General features: G+C 53.8%; 2 pseudogenes; both read left to right on the top strand.

Annotated features, from left to right (window-relative positions):
- Nucleotides 1-9,364: 9,364 nt before the first annotated feature.
- LOC118604674 lies at nt 9,365-9,483 on the top strand (annotated as a pseudogene).
- Nucleotides 9,484-11,418: 1,935 nt separating this feature from the next.
- LOC118604726 lies at nt 11,419-11,537 on the top strand (annotated as a pseudogene).
- Nucleotides 11,538-20,351: the final 8,814 nt, after the last annotated feature.

Genomic DNA, 20,351 nt, shown 5'->3' on the forward strand with positions numbered 1-20,351 from the left:
ATATTGCACAAAAAGATTATGGCAGCTTCCCTCGTGCACTGCGGCTTGTTTAATGTGTTTGCATGAAATCACCCCATTATGAGAGTGTCCTCATGGGGGAAGATGAGGGGAAGGGGTGCCATGCCTGAGAAGGAAGGCAAATCCGTGTCTGCTGAGGGAAAGCGGTGGCTTCCAAGAGCCCCCAAAATCCCAGTCTAGGACCCCCTAAATGATCGTGTCTCCATCTGAGGTCTCAAACCAAGGTGGATGCTGCACCATTCTAGACAGGAGACCAGTCTTCTCCCTGCAGGGGAGGGTCCTGGGCCTGAGCTCCTTCCCCAGGGAGCCTGAATAAGGAGGTCAGGCCAGCCCCAGAACTTGCACCGGAAGCCACAACTCACCTCCTCCAAGTCTTTGCTGGTACCCCACCTTCCCAGTGAGCCCCTCCCCCTGCACCCACCACCTGATTTAATCTGCAACCTACCACCCCCCCTCTGCACCCAGCAGTTCCATCCTTTACTTCCTGTTTTTTCTTTCTATCGGTAGCGCGTCCGGCCTTTTGACGATTCACTAATCCACTGAGACAGCCCCATGACCACGTTCAGGACCCCCACTGGCATGTAAGCCCCACGACGGCCTTGACCGCTATCTGTTTTTTCCACGGATATTACCCAAACAGCTGGAACTGTTTCTGGCAGGTGATGCTCATTAACTGCCTCTTGAAAGGACACATGTCTGGGCCCCTCATGCACCCCCATTCCACGTGCTGTTCCCACATCTCCTGGGAATTTCCATCCTGGTGCAGAGCAATCCAAACCTAAACCTTGGCATCCCCCAACCTAAACAGCACAAGGCCCTTCCTACGATGGGGAACCTGAGGCCCACCCCGTGTTTTGCTCAGATTCAAAATTCTGCCCTCCTCTGAGGGCGCCCGCAGTTCCGGGGTGACCCTGCAGGAGGCCGAGCGGACAGCCCAGTCCAGCGGCCTCTTTCCACTGATGGGCGCCCAGCGTCTCCTGCTGCAGATTCTCATCATCCCAGATTTTTTTGCACTTGCGGGTTGCAATTAACATTAGCCTTGGAAGATCTTCTCATCAAGGTTCTAATGAAGCCATTGTTCTCAGCGCCAACCCCCCCAGCCCCCGCACCCCCCGCCGGAGGAGCTGCTTTCTCTCTGGGCTCTTGGCCATGATGGGGTTCCTGCTGGAGCTGGAGGAACCTGATACAGATCGCCAATGACCGAGTCACGTGGACAGCGCTTTCTGAGTCCCCTGCTTGTCCAGGCCAGAATGCTCCTTTCCTCCGGAGCCCTGCCTCATCCAGCTGCAGGGGGCCAGGTCATGAACTTCGACCCTGCTAAGCTCAGGTCACAGCCATATCCTCTCTGCCTGTCCCCAACCTAAAATAGAATAATCAGGTAAGGTCACCTGCAGGCCTGGGAGCTGACCTGGGACCTCAAAACCTTATTTTCATGTTCCCCTTGGGGCCCCTCTGAAATGTCAGTCCCTTAGTCTGAGTCCTCCTAAAAGCAAGAGTCTGGGATAAAGAAGTAGGCAGGGGTTGAGGGGCTGGAATTGGGGAGGTGACTCCAGGGAGCAGGAATCAAAGAACCAAGAGGATGAGACAGGAAGGAAAAAAAACTCAAGGCGTGCTACTGAGATGCTCCTGGGAGCAAAGGGACTCCGTCCTCGGGCCCTCCTGAGGACAGTGCAGAATGCACCGGGCTGGGGGGGGGACCATCACCCACGCACTTGCCGGCTCACGTGGTCATGGGCTGGGAACCAGCACGTGGCTCCTGCTGGCATAATCCATGGGGAGCAGCCCGGGGATGGGGGGCAGAAGTGAGGGTGTGTGGGTGTGTGCCTTTGCCTGAGGCACCACCTTGTGAACGCGGCTGAAGCCCGCAGGGGACCTTCTCCCGACTGGCCTGGATCAGAGCTCCGAGAGGATGTGGGTCAGGCACCAGACGGTTGCTCTGTAGATAAACCTCCCTGCAGACCTTTGAGGAATGACTCATCACTTCTCACTCCCAGGTAGAGAGTTAGTCTGCTCCTTCCAAGTCTGGGTAAAGAAAGAAGAGAGGATTTTTGTATCGAGAGCCTTTTTATATTGTTTCTGGGCGTTAGAAGCCCAAGGAAACCAGTGGCCTGCATAGCGGCAGAGTAGGAGAGTGGTCAGAGGGCTGCGTGGGGCGCCTGGAGCAGAGGCCCCAGCTGCAGGGGTGGCTGGGAGAAGACCCCTCTGCCCATCTGTCTGTCTGAGTTCAGAAGCCAGCACAGGCTGTCTGTCCCCTGTCTGAGAAGAGGCGGGCTCCAAAAACGCTTTGGAAAAATATCTGCTGTTTGGAGCTGGAAAGCTTGGAGTACATCTTCCCACTCAAACAAGACGGTGCACAGCTCTGGGGCCCCAGCCTAGCCTGCAAGAAGCCCAGTGAGCGCGGGCCACCAAACCACAGCACCGCGGACAGGGCCAGTGCATCGTGAGGTCCAGGGGAGCCGAGAGCACACAGTCGCCCCAAGCAAAGAGGTCAAGGTCCCCCTCAACCACTGAGCAGTGGAAACAGGAAGTCTCCAGGCTCCAAAGTTCAGATGGCAATTCCTAGAGGTGAGAAAAGATTCTATCTAGCAAAGGGGGTCGGGGACAGGATGACAGTGTCGAAGGGCCAGGGGCCTCTGAAGTCAAGAATAATCTCCTGGAGCTGCAGGGTCATGGGGAGAGACTACAGGAGGTGATACTGTGGCCTCTTTCTAGCTGTGTCTCGGTCAACGGGGCTAGCCCCTGCCCAATGCTGATTCCCAGGTCACCTGGATCCCCCACCTTGCTTGCTCAGGCCTCAGCACCTGTAAGCTCCTCCTCTGAGGTCCTCATGCTCCAACTGGGATTCGGTCCCCACCCACTTTGCCTTCCCAAGCACCCAGCACAGCCTTCATTTGCTCCATGGGCGAACTGAGGTCCAGAATCGTCCAGGAAGCTGGTGGTAGGATCTAGAACAGGACGTAGAGCCCCTCCCCCACGCAGGTGCACTTCCTTACCAAGAAGGGAAGAGGGGACCCGTGTCCTGCAGCAGTGAAGGATGCTCGACCTCCGCCCCAGGACGGCAGCCGGAGCGTGTCTTGGGGGAAATTACAGATATCACTTTATTTTCCCCTGGAAAAAAAATAAATAACCGTGGAGATCATCTGCAATTACAGCTCATCACCGCTGACTGCGTAGCCGCAGCCCAAGTACCTGGTAATCAGGAGATAGGAGACAATGCGATTCGGGCTTTATTTAGCACCTTTCCACCCCCCTACCTCAACCTCAAGCCTTCCTGGCCACGTGACAGGGAGGGGAGCCGGGTTTGCAAACACCCGACACAGTCTTTCCCAGTCTTTCTGTATCAGGCCGCTGGCCTGCGGCAGCCCGTAAAAATCTCAACGTATTTCTGTTCCCCAGAGGTCAGGCCGAGGATCACTGGGCCACCTGGCCCCTCTCGGCCCATCTCTCCTGTTCATGAATCCTTTACCCAGTAGTCATTGAGTGCCGGCTACACGCCGCCCATGGAGAGAGGAAGAGAGGGCACACGCCGGGCGAGGCCCTGTCCCCACAGAGATGACAGTCTAGTCTGAGAGCCAGACAACGAAAAAGCCAACGCGTGAGTACGAGAATTACAGCATGTCGCAGAGCTGTGCACGGAGTGACGAGACAGAGGGCACCGCAGGGAGGACGCTTCCGGGTGGTCAGGGAAGGCGTCTCCGAAGGGGTGACATGTGGGACCCCAGGTCCCCTCCATGAGGCCCCTCCCTTGCTCTCTCTCTCGCTCACTCCCTCTCCCAATCTCTCTTGCTCATTTTTTTTCCATTCATTTAGCAAATATGAGTTGAGACCCTACTATGTACCGGGCCTTGGGGCCACGGCGAACCCAGCCCTGATCCGTGAGCTTTCGGCCCGCAGAGGAGACCAGCATCTAAGCAAACCCATGTCCACTGGTCTCTCAGGCCAGACCCCCAGATCTTCCTGGATCCCCCTCCCCCTCACTCCCCACATCTAATCGAGGAGCACGTCGCATCAAGTCCACTCCAAAATCACCCTAAATCTCCGCCGATCACCCTAAACCCATCATCCATGGCCTGGACTCTGGAGGGGCGCCTAGCTCGTCTCCCCCATTCCATCCTTCCCACCTGAAGTCTATCCTCCACACAGCGGCCGAAGGCGGTCTGTGAAAAACCCAATGCGAGGAGAGAAGGCAGATCAAAAATCAGTGAACGAACGTGAAATAAGTAAAAATGGGGTTAAGCGTCACATGGGAAACAAATGAGATGCTAAGAGAGTGGATAATCCAGGGGGCCACCTGGAGACAGGTGCCACTTTGGTCCCACCGCCTACTCCGTCGCCTGCTGCAGCGACCGGCTCCACACAGACCAGCTTCTCACAGGGACTACGTAGACGTGGCTTGCCTCGGCCTATGCCGGGACTCCTAGCTTCCTTGTTCAAGTCTCCTCTGCCACTGTGGAGGGGACAGCTGAGGGCCCTCACTCATGGACAGGCCCAAGAGAGAGTAAAGAACCAACGGGAACAGGAACCAATGGATAAGTGGTTTCCCCGTCCACCCTCTGGGTGGACAGGCCTGGGACAGATGTCATACGGACCCAGGGGATCGAGCACCAGCGGCCCGTGGCTGTGACCAGCCTCTCGCACTGACTTCCCCTCTCCTTCGTCGATTCTCCCACTCCCGAGAATTGTATTCCCAAGTAAACAGCCGGATCGCAAGCCCGGGCCTCAGGACCTGCTGTCCAGAGAAGGAGAGGAGGGAGAGAGTGTGCCGGGAAGTGGGGACCCAGGGGGCCTGGCGACGGCAAGGGCGGGTGAGGCTGGGTGCGTCCGCGGAAGCAGAGGAGGTCAGCAGAGGAGGTCAGCAGAACGGGAGTCCGGCGAGCAAGGAGGAGAGTAGCCTGAGAAGCGGGGCAGGGGTGGCAGCCCACGTGGGACCTTCCGGGCAAGGCCGGCGTTGGAACGTCAACCCGGGAAAGTGGGAGGCAGCCAAAGGGCTGAGTCAGGAAAACTCCCGTGGCCCAAACGTCCTCGGACAAGACCCCCACGGAGGCCGCCTCTTGCGCTGCTTCCCGCAGCCTTTCTCCCCGCGTGCCTCGAGCCCCCCTCTTCTTCTGCTCTCGTCCGCTGTTCCTTTCCGAACCCGCGTCTCCTCCACCCTTCACGGTCCCTGTGCCCTCGGTGCTGGCCCGTCCCCTGGGTCTCCGTGCTCCCACCCACCTCTCACCCCCGTCACGGTGCCTCCCCAGCCTTCGTGCCCACTTAACGGGACAAGGGTGAGTGGAGCCGTGACCCAAGGCAGGGGAGTGATGGTGACCATGTCTGCTCAGCCTGTCCAGGGCAAAGGTCTGAGCACTCCCACGGCCCTTGCAGGGGTGGTGGGCACTGTGCGAAGTCGGGGCTGTCGTGAGGGGTCCCAGATAAGTGTCTGACACGACCACGTCCCGAGTCTCAACGCAGGCGTCAGACTAAGAAGAACTCGCTCTTCCGGGTGGGTCCCACGGATTCAGAGATAAACAGTGTGTGGAAGGTCAGGGCCCAGCAGCTGGCACACCCAGCTCCTCTCCAAGGTCCACCGCCACTCACCGAATGACCACGGGTGAGTTACTGGACCTCCCTGAGACTCGGTTCCATCATTTGGAATAATGAGACAATAACACGAAATTCATCGGGACTCTTGGTTGCAAGCGACAGAGACACACGCGAACTAGTTTAAAACGAAGAGAAGAATTTGCCCTCATAGCACTCGAGGAGGGAGATCTGAGCAGGCTTCCGGAAAGAAGAGAAAGAATAGAGCTCATGGCTCTTGCTCTTCGTCTCTCCAGACCAGGCTCTTCCCCCTCCCCCCGCGCCCCCCAGGCAGCTCAGAGAAAGTGGGGACACAGAGCGAGCTGGCTCCGGGGTTTATGTGGTAAGATCTGGCTTCCTGGAGAGACACCGATGGCTTTCTTCTGTCCCAATTCCAAATTCCCAGGAGACGGCTGGCCCAGAGCAAGGCAGGTGACATTCACGGACCAGTCAGCTGTGGTCAAGGCGTCATTGTCTGCGGAAGGAAATCTGGGCGACTCGGCTCGACTCCGATCAGCCCGGACCAAGACGCTCCAGTTGTGGGTGAGCTCGGGAAGCGCTGACTCAACCACGAGATCCTCACGCTGCCGGGGGCTGAGCGGTTAATCAACAGGCACCCGCCACACAAACCTAATCCCAGAAATGGGGTCACGTCAATGAAGGGTCCCCACCAGCAGCATGCAATAAGTGGGGGCCCGCTGGTGTAACCCGACCCCCAGAGTGCTGTGTGTCTGCTCCCCCAGCAAAGCTTCCTCAGAGCCGTCCACAGCCGCCTGTCTCCACGCCACGGTCTCTGCTCACTGCGCCAAGGGGACCGACCAGACCCACACCTCTGAGGCTGTGTTCATCGAACTCCTCGTGGTCCTCCACATCACCCGGCTCAAGGACATCCTTGCGGTCTTACCTTACAGTGCCTCCCAGCAGCGTTCCTCATGCTTCCCGCTTTGCCCCCCTGGCAGCCCTCGCTTCACTGGTCTTGGGGAGCCTACCTTCTCCCGGTTTGCCTCTCCCTTTCCTTCTCTGGTTTTCCTCCTGTCTGTAGCTCTCCGTCTCCTTTCCTGGTTCTCCTCAGCCTGGCAAGATTGCTTAACTGGTTTTCCTTAACGGTCGGGGAAATGCACGAATTCCTCACCCTGACCTGTGAGGCCCTAAGGATCTGGCCGCTGCCGACCTCCCTGGTTACCCCCCACCGTTCTCCCGGTACCCACCCTGCTCCTGGCCTCCTTTCTGTTTCTCTCACACGCCAAGCTCATTCCTGCCTTTGTGCCAACTGTTTCCTGCACCTGGACCGCTCCCTCCCACCCCGCCCCCTTACATACACTCCCTCTCTCTCTCTCCCCCTAACCCCATTTTCATGTGACTACCTGCTCTTGTCTTCCAGCTCTTGGCCGAAAAGCCACCTTTTTTAGGAGGACTTCCCCTGATTGCTCTAAAGAAGCTGTTTGGTTGCTTCATACCCATCATCCATCTCTGTCTCTCTGCACAGAGCTCACCGCCATTGGTACTTTTTAAATTTGTTTATTTGCTCATAATCTATCACGTGCCAAAATTTAATCTTCGTGAGAGTAAGGACTTCATTTCTTGTATGTCTTCTTCTAGCTCCTGGGTCTAAAACAGTGCGTGTCACAGAGTCAGCATTTAATACGTATAAACGAATAATCAAGGGGCAAAAGGGGTAACACACCAGCCATTGTGAAAAGAAGGGGAGGCCAGCGGTAGATGAGAGAATGCGACCAACGTCTGGAAGGCGAACGTGCAGGGACGAGGGCCGATGGAAGACGCAGAGCAAGGGGGCGGCCGCCGGATACTCGCGAAGCGGCCGGAACCGAGTCGGCTGCATAGGAGGCCCTGGGAAGACCGGGGCTTGCTCTGGTCAGACACAAGCTGCAGAGGGAGATAACATGGGGCGGCGGTGTTAAAAAATCGGGAGTTAATTGAAAGGGGACATACTGGCCACTCACCACCCTCCGATCCCAGTCCCGCCTCACAGAGCAACAGGGCACGCAGAGAAGCCAGAGAGGATTCCTGGCTACATAAATGAAAACGCTGGTGGAGAATGGAAGGGTGCGGTGCATGTGTTGCCGTTCTTGAGTGAGGTTCGTCTCGCTCTGCCGTTTGTGCCTCCCCACAACCTAGCTTCATGGCCATCCCCCAGGCCGGTCCCCCTAAAGCAAAGCCAGACAGTAAACAGACCCTGAGCACGAACCCAGGGCTTCGAAGCAGCGTTCCCAGACAGGGAAGACCCTCAACGGGAAAATTAAATAACATGTAGAAGATAAGAAGCCCATATCATCCTGGAATATATTATCCACATTATCCTAAAATAAATATCGCCTTCCTTCACTCTTAAATAGAAAGAGATAAATGAGACTCCCGAGACACGTGACAAATGAAAGAGAAATTCTAAGATTAAAAAAGAAAACGGGCAGAAACCCAGCTGGATCATCGAGAAATGTGGAAAACGGTTGCATCCGTGAAGAGAGAACAGACTGCAGTGAAAAAGGACTCATCAGAGAATGAGAAAATGTTCTTCGAAGTTTAATCGTCTGGTTGCTGAAATTGAAAGGTTAGAAGATAAAGTTTATGAAATAACCAAAACGTGGAGTAAAAAATGAAGACAAAAAAATGAAAAAATTGAAAGAGGAAATTAGAGACACAGGAGACTAATCCAGGAGGTCCAACATCTGATTAACAGGCACTCTAGCAAGAGAAAAGAATAAAAACAAATTAACTAATGAAAAAAAATTTTCCAGAATTCCAGGCAGAAAGAAGCTTACAGGGCCCTCTGGGTAAAATAAATTTTAAAAGATTCGCCATCAGAACACACTATTGGGAAAGCTTAGTCCACTAAGGATATAGTAAAGACCTGGAAAATTTCCAGAGAAAAAAGGGAAAAGTTACCTATGACGGAATGAGAAATTGCCCATGATTTCTCATCAGCAGTACTAGATTGACCTAAGACAGTAGAGAATTCCAAGGGAAACCTTCAACATTCCAAAGGAAAACTATTTTGAAACTAGAAATCTATGGCCAGCCAAGCCATCAACAAAAGAAAAATAAAATCTCAGACACCCAAAATCTCCTGTGCATCCTTTCCAAAGGAATTACTAGAGGAGATACTCTAACACAATGCACAAGATATTGAGAAAGAGAAACTTAGATTCAAGAAAAAGTAGGATTCCCAATAAACAGAAAAGCCCAGGAGCGTAGCTGGATAGGGCGGAAGGTCAAAGACAGGATCTTCGAGGACTCTGTGTAGTCTGAGCAAAGGTAGACTTAGAAATGAAGAGACATTTGTGGAGTGATGAAGAAGATTATTTTTCTTCTCCCAAAAATAATAAAAATATACACTTAAAAACTCCAAGAAAGAAAAAAGTTGTACTAATCATGATCTAAATATAAACATAATTTTGAACAATTGATGGAGAACACAAAAAGATAACCTATTTGATTTTGACGTGAGTCTCCTTTAAATCTTCGTGTAAGGGTTCTGATATCAGACTGAGAGAAAAGGAAGCAGACTCCCTCTGTACTACCTGATTCACTGGGGGAAACAATATTTACATCATCATCAAAATGTAAAGTCCGTCGATTGGATTTCAACTTCAAGATCGATCTGCAGATAAAACATGGGCGACATAATGTGATTAAAGATCCGAATGTAAATGTCATCGGCTTTGACGATGTAAAAGTGAGGATAAAGCTGGAAGAAGTTGGGACCTGAAAAGGGGAGGCGGGAAGAGGTGACGGGACCAGTAAGAGATCTGATGATGGACTCATCTTAGAAGTCCATGGCCACGCCACCCTGAACAAGCCCGATCCCGTCTGATCCCGGAAGCTAAGCAGGGTCGGGCCTGGTGAGTACCTGAATGGGAGACCACCTAGGAAGACCAGGTGCTGTAAGCGTAAAAAATTAAAAAAAAAATAAGAGATTGTAAACTGACAAGGTCCTTGCAATCTGTGAAGTCAACCAAGGGTTGCCTCTCCTAAAATAAATAAAAATTTAAAAAAGGTAAGCACCCAAGGATGACTGTCTTACACTAGGGAACATTTTTAGTATATTATTTAAAATTGCTTTCCCAGACAAGAAAAAGTTGATTGAGTTCATCACCACCAAAGCAGTATTGCAAGAAATATTAAAGGGACTTCTTTAAGAAGAAAAAATTTTAAAAAATGAATAAAATATCGCAAAGAAAAAAAATTTTCACCGACAAAGGCAAACATAATAAAAGCTGTGCATCGACCAACGCTAAAGCTGACACAAGGTTAAAAGGCAAGAGCAGGAAGATCATGCGTAATTACAACAGTAAGTTAAGAAATACACATAAACGCACACACAAAAGAAATAAAGATCATGAAAAAAACATAAATTTGGAGGGGACGAGTTAAAATCGTAGTGATGTTAGAATGTGTTCAAACTTAAGCGACCATCAATTTCCTACAGACTGCTATAAACATAGCTCGGTATATGTGAAGCACATAGTAACCACAAACAAAAAATCTACAAGATATATACAAGAAATAAAGAGAAAGGAATCCAAACAAACACTACAGAGAATCATCAACATACAGGATGAGAGAGAGCAAGAGACTAAGAACAGAGAACTGCAAAAACAACCAGAAAACGAGTAACAAAATGGCAATAACTCCATACCTATCAATAATTACTTTAAATGTAAATGGATTAAACCCTCCAATCGAAAGGCAAATGGATAAAGAAGAGGTTGTACATATGTACCATGGAATAATACTCAGCCACACACACACACAGAAAGAACGAAATCTTATCATTTGTGATAACGTGGATGGACCTAGAGGGCATTGTGCTAAGTGAAATAAGCCAGACAGAAAAAGACAAATACCATAACATGTCACGAATATGTGAGATCTGAAGAAAAAAGTGAACGAACAAACAAAACAGAAACAGGCTCATAGATACAGAGAGCTAACTGAGGGCTGCCAGACGGGAAGGGGGTTAAGAGGCTGGACGAAAAAGATGAAGGGATTAAGATGCTCACGTTGGCAATTCCAAAATAGTTACAGAGATGTAAAGTACAGCTTGGGGAACATGGTCAATAATATCGTAATAACTGTATACAGTGTCAGATGGGTGCAAAACTTATCGAGGGGATCACTTTGTAAGTCACAGAAATATCTAACTGCAGTACACCCCAAACTAATACTATATTGAATGTTCACTGTAGCTGAAATTTTTTTTTAATTTACAAAAATAAAAATAAAAGTAAAGAAAAAAAAATAAAAAATAAAAAACAAAATAGCTAAGGTAAGTAGTATAAGAAATAAATACAATATCATTGCCAATAATAGGAAGATATTGATGGGGAATAAACGAAATCTTCATCTTTCATAGTAAGGGATCGGTTTAGGTCTAAAATTAAGAAATCGAGAAATAAAGATGTAACAATATTAAAGACTACACGAAACACGAAACGTAGTGATTGTCTTTGAAGGCTGGAAGTACACACATGGGCCCATAGGGAGTTATTTGTGACCAGTTGACTGAAAAGAAAAGAAAACATATCAGTTCACAGATGGTTCTGCACGACGCATTGGCACCAACCAGAAGTGAACAGCTATATCACGAGCCCAATCAAGAGTGTCCTTAAAAGTCGGTAGTCAAAGGAAATCCCTGCCCCCACCCATGAGCAGAGATGCAAGCAGTATCTTTGGAGGTTCGCTTTGGCCGAACAAACAGCCAAGAGTGAGAATCTGCATTACCTTGTGGGCTGTGGTTAATGATTTTCCTAGATTATCAAGGATTTAGAAAGCACGAGATTGAAAAATGGTGATAAGGAGATCTGGGGAAATGGATATAATGGAATCTAGGGCCATGCCACCCTGAACGTGCCCAATCCCATCTGATCTCAAAAGCTAAGCAGGGTCGGGGCTGGTTAGTACTCGGATGGGAGACCACCTCGGAAGACCAGGTGCTGTAGGCATTTTAAAAAAATGGATACAATGGCTGTTGGGATTTTGTCTCTTCTTTTTGAGAACAAGGTGAGGGTCCTTGTACAAAGACAGCTGTACCTTGTAAGGTACAAGCATAAACTGTTGTCATCATTCTCTGGAGTGTAAGCACGTGCAGCAGGATGTGTGAGGATGGGCTGTGTCCGTAATGACGCAATTATCGCTGTTCTCCAAGGCCGCCCTGCCGCACTCTGCTTTGTGATGCTGAGGCTGGGACTCTGCAAATCACCTTTCTTTTTTGCCAGCTGGCTCCCCGTCAGGTGCTGCCAATAACAGCACTAGAGGGAAACCAGAAGGCCGGAGGAGAGAGAAGGGGGTGCTCTTCTTGTCCACGTCACTCCAGCCACAGCGCTCCGCCGCCCCGCAGCGGTCCGCGCCAGTCTCCAGGTCTTCGAACGTGTCGGCTCTACGGAGCCAGAGCTCAGAGGACAGAGCCAGCTCCATACGGCCGCTTCTTCAAGCTTCTCAGGTCACATGACACGAACCTAGCCCAGGAAGTCACGGCTTCCTTCAGTAATTATCACATCCGCGTGACTTCAATGTTCTCTTCTTGCTTCTAAGTCGTCCGATATGTGTTTAGCCCATTCTCTGTATTAAGTTCTCTCTGTTAAAATAACTGATGCAGTTTCTGGGGGTTTTTTTCCTACCAGATGCTGACCGATGCAGGCAGACAACTATCACTTTTTATTGCAAACCTTCTACACACTTAGGATTTTTTTTTTAACTCTGAACATATCCTACTTCTCACTAATCCCTTACAACCCTGTGACATACTGTTATGAGGTGCAGCAACAGAATGCTGTGGGATCATCTAGAAGAAAAACCTCCTTCCATGGGTCATGGAAGACTTCCTGGAGGCAGAGACATCTAAGCTGACTGTGAAGAACTGATTGGGATTAGGCAGGCGGAGAGCGTGGGGTCCCGAGCGAATAACCAGCATGCGCAAAGGGAAGGAGGCGGTAAGATTCATTTCACACTCCGGGAGGAGTTTGGCTGAAGAAGGGAGCGTCGAGACCTGGGGCCGGAGGGGCCGTGGGCCACATGGGGAAGAACCTCTGTGACCTTCAGGCCGGGTGGGACATTTTCTCGAGGACTCTGGCAATGATTACGTTTCCGGCCGAGAAGGGGCACGATCGATCATATTTGCTGGCAGCAGGTGGCCCGGTGCCCTTGTTCTGACCTTGAGCATGCCGGGTCTGACGCCGTGCCCAGGCGCCTGGCCAAACTCCAAACGCCCCGGTCTCCCCCACACCTGGCAGGACACACCTGTGCCGCATGGACACGTGTCAGGGCGCTAGTCAGCGTCATCGACTAGTTTGCGGTGAAGTGTTAGCAAACGAAATGGTTCATCCCTCCTCTGGGTGTTTTCATTTCAATAGAGACTCTGTTGACAAATATTTACTGAACAGTCCTTTACATGCAAGAAACTACATAAAGCTCTGAGGGGGCGTCCTAGCTTGACCTGTATCAATCGGAACCTAGCGACGGCACTTCAGGCTTGTAGGCACCTATCGCAGGCAGCAGATAACTTTTCTTATCTCTGGTTAATCCACATAAGCATCCCTCTCCATCTGCCCTGAGGTGAGCGGAGGCTGTTAATCGTCACTGCCCTGCCGTGGTGTGGAGTGGGCTCACACCTGTCCTGGTATCCTTAGGTCAGCCCCACGCCCTGGGGCTCCACCCACCCCCCCCCACCCCGCCCCCTGTTCCCGGCCACCCTCTGCCCCTCCTCTGTCAATGCGGCCTCCAGGCTCCGCCCCACTCACCTGCTCCTCGCAGGAGATGACGCAGGAGACGCAGGAGACGCACATCCTGAAGGAAGAGGCCACGCCAGGAAAGTGGGTGTTGGAAGCCTGAGGTCCTTCAGCCACTTTACGGCGCGCTACCCAGGGGAATCTGTACCAATGCCCGCGCTGTGTTCCCTGATCGCATTGTCCCCATCTCTAAAATGGGCACGACCTGGAAACTTCTATCCGCCTAAGAGAGCCCAGAACTTCCCTTGCCGCCGTCCCTTCTCCAGACCCCCGCTTCCCATCCATTAAGAAACAGCGACATCTAGTGGTGCTGTGAGAGAGCTGCAGCACAGGCACACCCTCCAAGGAGAGAGACTGTAGAAGTATCTAGAAAACAGGGAGGCTGCCCCCATCCTGTGCTTTCCTCTGCAAGTTCCCTGCCTCGCCCTCAGACAGCCTGGGAGTCAGGACCACTGTTAAAAGGGCCATGGGTGCCTGATTCCTGCTAAAGGTGGCCCAGGAGCACCCCGGATGGTGAGGGGAGAGAGATCTTGGCTAAAACATGCCGGGGATAATCCGCAAAGTGAATCGTAGGAGCTGAGTACAAGCCCAGATTCTAGGAGCCACGCAGGGGCCGCACCCCACCCCCACTGCGGGGAGGGCCACAGACAGCGGCGGGTGGGGGCGGCTTTCTGCCAGTCATCCATCTATCTGCCGGCCACTCTGCCAGGTGCGCCGGGTGCTTACTCAGCACTCCCCGGTGCCCGGCCCCATAACGGGCGGCTGACAGCGTGTTCGCGCGCGTGTGTGTGTGTACGCGCATGCAGACTCAGGAGCAGGTGTGCAAAGGAAGGAGAGGGTGTACACAGCGTGAATCGCTGGCAGACATAAGCAGATGAGCCATAAAATAACTTAAACTCATTTATTCAACAAATACTTCCCAAACACCTGCTGCGCACCAAGCACAGAGAGCTGCCTCCCAAGCTGCAGGGGGCTCCCCCACCCTGCTCCCCGACAGCTCCCGGAGCCTGTCTCCCCCTCACTCCTACCCTCTAATTGACCTACTTTTATACAGATGCATGGCGACCCCACCACAGGAGACGCCTGATAAGTGCTCAGTGAAACCGCCAATTCCGGCCGGCCCCCGCCCGATGCCGGAATCCCTTCTAATGACGTCACCGACGGTCGCTCACTCGGCCCTCCTCGATGCCACCACCGACGGCTGCTCACCACTGCGCGTGCTGCTCATTAGTCGGGGCTCTGTGACAAGTGACAGAGACGAGGGAGGGTTGGCAGCCTCCATCACAGCAAAGGTGGAGCTGCGTGTGGCAGGCCCGCAGTCCAGGGGACTGCCCCACAATGAATGCCTAACACAGAAAGCAAGGCCAAGAGACGCCCACTGTGCCATCTGCTGGTGGCAGACGGGGTTGGGGGCTGGAGGGCCCCTGCCCAAGAGCACAGATCCCTTCGCGAAGGTCGCACCCTCTGGTTACGGTTCTGCTGCTGGGGCCATGGGCCAGGGGACCCTGGCTGCGTGTCCAGGGCGTGTGTACATGTGTGACATGGCAGAGACTGCAGGGGTCCTGGGGGTCTGGTTTCATGCTCCCCATCGTCAGTACCCCATATGAGTAAACTGAGGCCCAGGGAGGCCGACAGCCTGCCCGCATTTATAGTTTAAAAGGTTTCCAAATAAAGGAATGGATCCTTCAGTAAAATTGGTAAACGCTCTTTCTTTTTAAAAAGAAAAACTTGAGCATTTAGTAGTCATTGCCGAGGACAGTGGAATTGGCAGAAGCTAAAAGCGTCCGGGAGTTACATGGAAACACAGCTGCCGTTTTGGGGACCTAAAATGACGGCCGGGTCAGGGGGGCCGCACCCCTGCCAGGGCCGCTCCCCCCTCCTCTATGCTGGGAAGCTACAAAGTACAGCCACCCTGGGTTTTCTTCCTTCTCCGGTCTGAAATTTCCTCCAACGTCCTTCTTTGGTCGGTAAGCCTTCCAGACCCTCCGCGGCTGCTCGGCCCCGGCAGGGAGGGGGCGTGCTGAGCCCAGACCCCAGAAGCGGACAGACAGGGACAGCCCAGCCTCCGCCTCAACCCCGGACAGCAGCACCGCAGCCCCCCAGGCCCCGGCCCCCCCTGAGCAGAGATCCGGAACCACAAGCCAGAAGCTGCCCAGTGCAGAACCTCTGGTCTGCTCTGGGTCCCCAGTTCCCAGGGCTTCAGTGTGCTGGCCGCGGCACCCCAGCTGGGTAACCGAGAGGAGGGAAGTCGGCAGAGCCGCCCACTCTCCCTGTCACCGACCTGGCAGAGCTCAGGCTGCTTGTCAGACATTTTGGGGGCCTTCCTGGGACACGCTCGAAGCCTCTTCAAAGCCGGTGGCATTGTGTGCCACCACCAAGTATCGGCAAGGCTCTGCGCCCCTGGGCCACCTCCAGTTATTAAGCCCCACCTAACCCCAGCGATTACAAAGCAGGGCTGGGGCGTGGGGCCAGGCCTTCAGGGGCCAAGCCAGGGCTGTGAGGCCAGTTTCAGGAAAGCACGTCCACAGGCCCTCTTCTGTGGCCAGGCTCCCCATGGCCACGCCCTCCAGCCATCGCCCCTCCAGAGCAGGTAGAAGGGAGGCAGCAGCGTCTACAGGAAACTCCTTCCAAACCACAAGGAGCTTCTAACGGAGCTGCCTGAGGAGCTCGGGCCAGGACCATCGATGCTGCTGACCCAGCATTCGTTATGCTCCGGCGGTGACCACGTGCTGGCCGTGGAGGACACAGCCTTGCTCTCTCCAGCTTCTCTCTTCTAAGCTCTAAGCTGTGCCACGAAGCTCCCTCCCTGCGGGGTCCCTGGTTCCTGCCGCCTGGGGAAGGGGCACAGCTCAGCGGTTCCCACATCCAGGCCCTCCCTCCCCCCTGCACCTCCCCTTGCCTCCGCCTCAGTTCCCAGACCCTTACTTAAGAAGATGCAAATGCTCCTTCTCCATTAGCAGGATCGTTCCAACAGATGCCTGCAGAGCGAGGGCTGCAACTCCCGCCTGCTCCGCTCCCTTCCCTGTGCCCTGCAGATTTTACTCTGCCCCCGCCCCACTCTCTCCCATCCCCAGTTCACCCCACTTCCCACCTCGAACAGCAGAGGCTGGTGTGAGGCTGGCGTGAGACCCAGAGCAGCAAGGGGTGTGCGGAGACCACTCGCCCACCTGCGCCCTTAAGGACTCCAGCCCCCTCCCCACCCTCCATCCTGTGGCCTCAGACTATGGGGCTGAATCTCATCAACAAGAAATTTGATGCCATTAAAATATAATAAAAGAGAGATTAAATGTAATCGCTCCGTAAATTATAACTAATTGAAACATCAATTGTAATGTTTATGATCTGCATTGGAGTGAGTGATGCCTCGAAGTCACAATGAAAGTTAAATGCTGGCGGAGTGTCCTAGAACGCCACCCCCGCCCCCCCCCCGTCCCCCCACCCCCCCCCCCCCCCCCCCCCCCCCGCCTCTACCCCTTCCCTCTCCCCTGCTCCCTTCCCTTCCCTTCCACGCTCTGCCCAAAAGCACTCTCTTCCAGAAGCTTCCCCCACGGAGCTGCTCCTCGAGCCCCCAAGCCTGCGGTCTGTCCTCCTTCGGGGTGCTTTCTGTCCAGAGCCTCAGCAAGCCCTCCCGTCTCCCTGAAGCCCCGAGAAGAGCTGGTCCTTCCCTGTCTTTTCTGGTTCCCTACTTTTGGACCCAGACCCCAGGGCCCGCCTGACACACGCCCAGCATCCAAGCACAGAACATTCAGGAGGGAATACGGGAAAGCTGCGGTTTCTCCCAGAAAGTCCCTCCTGTCAGCCACACAGCCACAGAGTCGGGAGTCTGGAAGGACTGCAGGTCATCTGGTCCATCCCCCTGCCTCCCTCCCAGCTCGGCCCTGGGGTTGCTCCGCGCCCACCCACGGCTCTGGTCCCGTGGATCCGCCCAGGCAGGGTTATGTTAGGGAGCTGGGGGCGTCTCTCCACCGGCATGCAAACCCTGCCACAGCCGGGTGGCTCTTCCGTCCTGTTTGCCTCTGGGGCTTTGTTCCACTCCATCAGCTGCCAGCTCTTCTTGCTGCCAGCACCTTCTCACGGCTGCGGGTCCCCCTGGAGTTTGCAGAAAGCAACGGAGCCCCCTCGGGGCAGGAAAGCGAGCCCCTGGTCTCCGCTTCTGCTGGCAGAGGCAGGCTGGCCCTGCACCCCAGTAGCCCGGCGTGCCTTCCGCCTGATGGAGGGGACCCCCTCTCTGGGCGGCCAACTCCCAGTGGAAGCAGAAGGAGAGACGAGGTCAGGGAGGCCAGCCTGCTCCTGCCCACGGAAAGAAAGTCTTTTCCTGGACAAGTTTTATCAAGAGGCATCTTCAGAGTTTTCAGACAGCCCCAGTGTCCCATGAGCTGACTGATGTCCCAAACTGCCCATCGCAGAGCATGACAGACGCTTGGCTGACAGCCCTGATGCTGAGCTCGCTGGCCGGAAGCGGGGGCCCTGGGCCCCGGGCCCCCGCCATTACACCCCCCGGAATGACTACGGGCCACTCCTCCTTTGGCTGGGACTCAGTGTCCTCATCTGAAGGTGAACCACTCAGTGCTTCCCAGCTACCCGCAGTGCATAACCAGTGCTTTCTCAGCTTCCACTCCGTGGTCGATCAGCGCTTCTAGAGAAAAGTTTAGAGGCATAATCCACATACCACAAAGTTCGCTCTTTTAAGGTGTGCGACACACAAAGTTGTGCAACTATCACCACGGTCTAACGCCAAGAACTTCTCATCGCCCCGGAAAGAAGCCTCGCCCTCGCCAGCAGCCCCGCCCCGCCCCCCGCCCCCCACTAATCGACCTTCTGTCTCTGCTTACTTGCCTACTCTGGACGCTTCAGCCAACTGACAGATGGGAGCCCTACAGCGCTTGGGGCTGACTTACTTCACTCAGCATAACGTCTTCGAGGTCCATCTATGTTATAGTGTGTGTGGGGACGTGATTCCTTTTCACGGATGAAGGATGTTCCGCTGCGTGCGTTTCACGCGTGGTGTTTATCCATTTCTCAGTCGACGGACCTTTAGGTCGTTTTCATTTTTTTTTTCTTTTTTGTTTTTGGCTGTCGGGAATGATGCTGCCATGAACGTTCGTGTGCCACGTATATTTTGGGTCACGTGATCGCTTTAAACATAGAGGTCACACGTGTCATTTTTTTTAGGAACTGCCGAACTGTTTTTCCAAAGTGGCCGCACCTTTGATATTCTATTTTTAAAAATGATATAAAAATGAATCATTAGAAAAGTTAAATTTAAATAATTCACAAAAAGAAGACTGATTTGTCATTACGATTAAATCAACAGATATATAAAATTACTTCGTCGATTCCTGCGGAAGTCTCTAAATGCTTCCTCCCAATTTCTGCACTCCTCTGGTGAGGACGCGCGCTCGGACGGGCACGGGCCGCAGGCCGGACCCTCATCGCAGCCTCTCCAGCCTGACCTCACGTCCACGCCGGCCCCGGACGTCCTCATGGGCCCCTCCCGTGTAACTTAAGGTCCAAGCCGGGACATTGGTAGGGTGACAGGGAGCACCCTTCATCACGATGCCAGGGCACGAGGCATAAACCAAGGCTCCTGGGCAACTGGGACGTGCGGCCGCTCTGTCCAGGAGCCTCGGTCACGGGGGGAGGGGGGGGCGCCTGTGGAAAAGACACGGAGCAAGGAAGAGAGGAGAGAACGGCGCGCACTGGAGACACAGCGCCCCCCACCCCCTCCCACCCCCCCCATCCCCCCCCCCCCCGCCCCTCCGCCGGTCAGGACCCGGCTGCTCCTCTACAGGCGACGGGCGCGTGGTCAGACCCCCCTCCTCGGGACCTGCGCTCCTGCCACTGCCCCTCAGTGTGGAACGAGTCGCCTCTCCCGAGCAGTCTCGCCAAGCCCTGCCCCCCGGGAGTGTCACCCACACGGTGGTTTTGGCGCGGATGCTGGCCCCGGGTGCCAGCCGTCACGGCCAGGTTCTCAGAGGCACAGAGAGCAGGACATGAGACAAGAGGGGACCCCCCGTGGCCTGTCACCGGATGGGGAACTCGAGCAGATCACGTGCTTTAGAGCCTCACGGACTGTCCGCCAGAACTGAGCTTCTGGTCTCCGCGGCCCCTGGCGCCCAGCCTGGTAAGCGGTCCGTGAACGCTGCAGGAATGAATGAATGCGGCGGGAATGAATGAATGAATGCGGTGGGAATGAATGAATGGATGGATGCTGCGGAAATGAATAAATGAATGAATGTTGCTAGAATGAATAAGTGAATGTGGCGGGAATGAATGAATGAATGTGGGACTGAAGGAATGAATGCTGCGGGAAGGAAGGAAGGAACGCGGCTCCTCACGGGCGGGGGGTGGGGGGGGGGGAGTCAGGCTGCCAGCCCGGGGGCCTCCTTCCCCCTAAAAACTGGAGAAAAGAGCGACGAGAAGCGAAAACGATGAGGCCGGAGTCTCCCGGGAGCTTCAGGGTCTCCCGGGCCGAGAGTTGCGGTTCCTGGTTAAATGCCGGGTTTAATGGGCTTGCTAAGGAAAACCGTTGTTTAGTGAGCAGTAAATGTCACTGTGATGACTGCGGCAGTAATTACTTCAGCGGGACGATCTCTCCTTAACATGCTCCAGGTGGGGAGGGCTCTGGACAGAGGGACCAGGTCGGGAAGCTGCGGCCGGGGGAAGGACGGAGGGAGAGCAGGTCAGCGTACACCAGGACGAAGCTAGGAGGACAGTGGCCTGAGAAATCAGGGTGCCAGGCAGCCAGGGTTGGGGGTGCGCGTAGGTATGGAAATGCTTCAAGTTAGATTATTCAGTCATTCAACAAACCTTAACTAGGTCACTAATAATAATCCAGGTCAAGCCCGGGTGCCGGGCACTGTGCTAAGTAACACTTTATAGGCATTATTTAATACAAAATAGAAATATTTTAAAATTGCAGCAGATATCATTATTATTCCCTTACAAAAGAAGGAGCTGTGTGATTCAGAGGGGTCAAAAAATTCCTGGATGAGGTTAAAATCAAGGGCAGGGTGGGCCAGACCAAACACT

This window comes from Rousettus aegyptiacus, unplaced genomic scaffold (assembly GCF_014176215.1).
Source record: "Rousettus aegyptiacus isolate mRouAeg1 unplaced genomic scaffold, mRouAeg1.p scaffold_m13_p_6, whole genome shotgun sequence".
Taxonomy (NCBI): domain Eukaryota; kingdom Metazoa; phylum Chordata; class Mammalia; order Chiroptera; family Pteropodidae; genus Rousettus; species Rousettus aegyptiacus.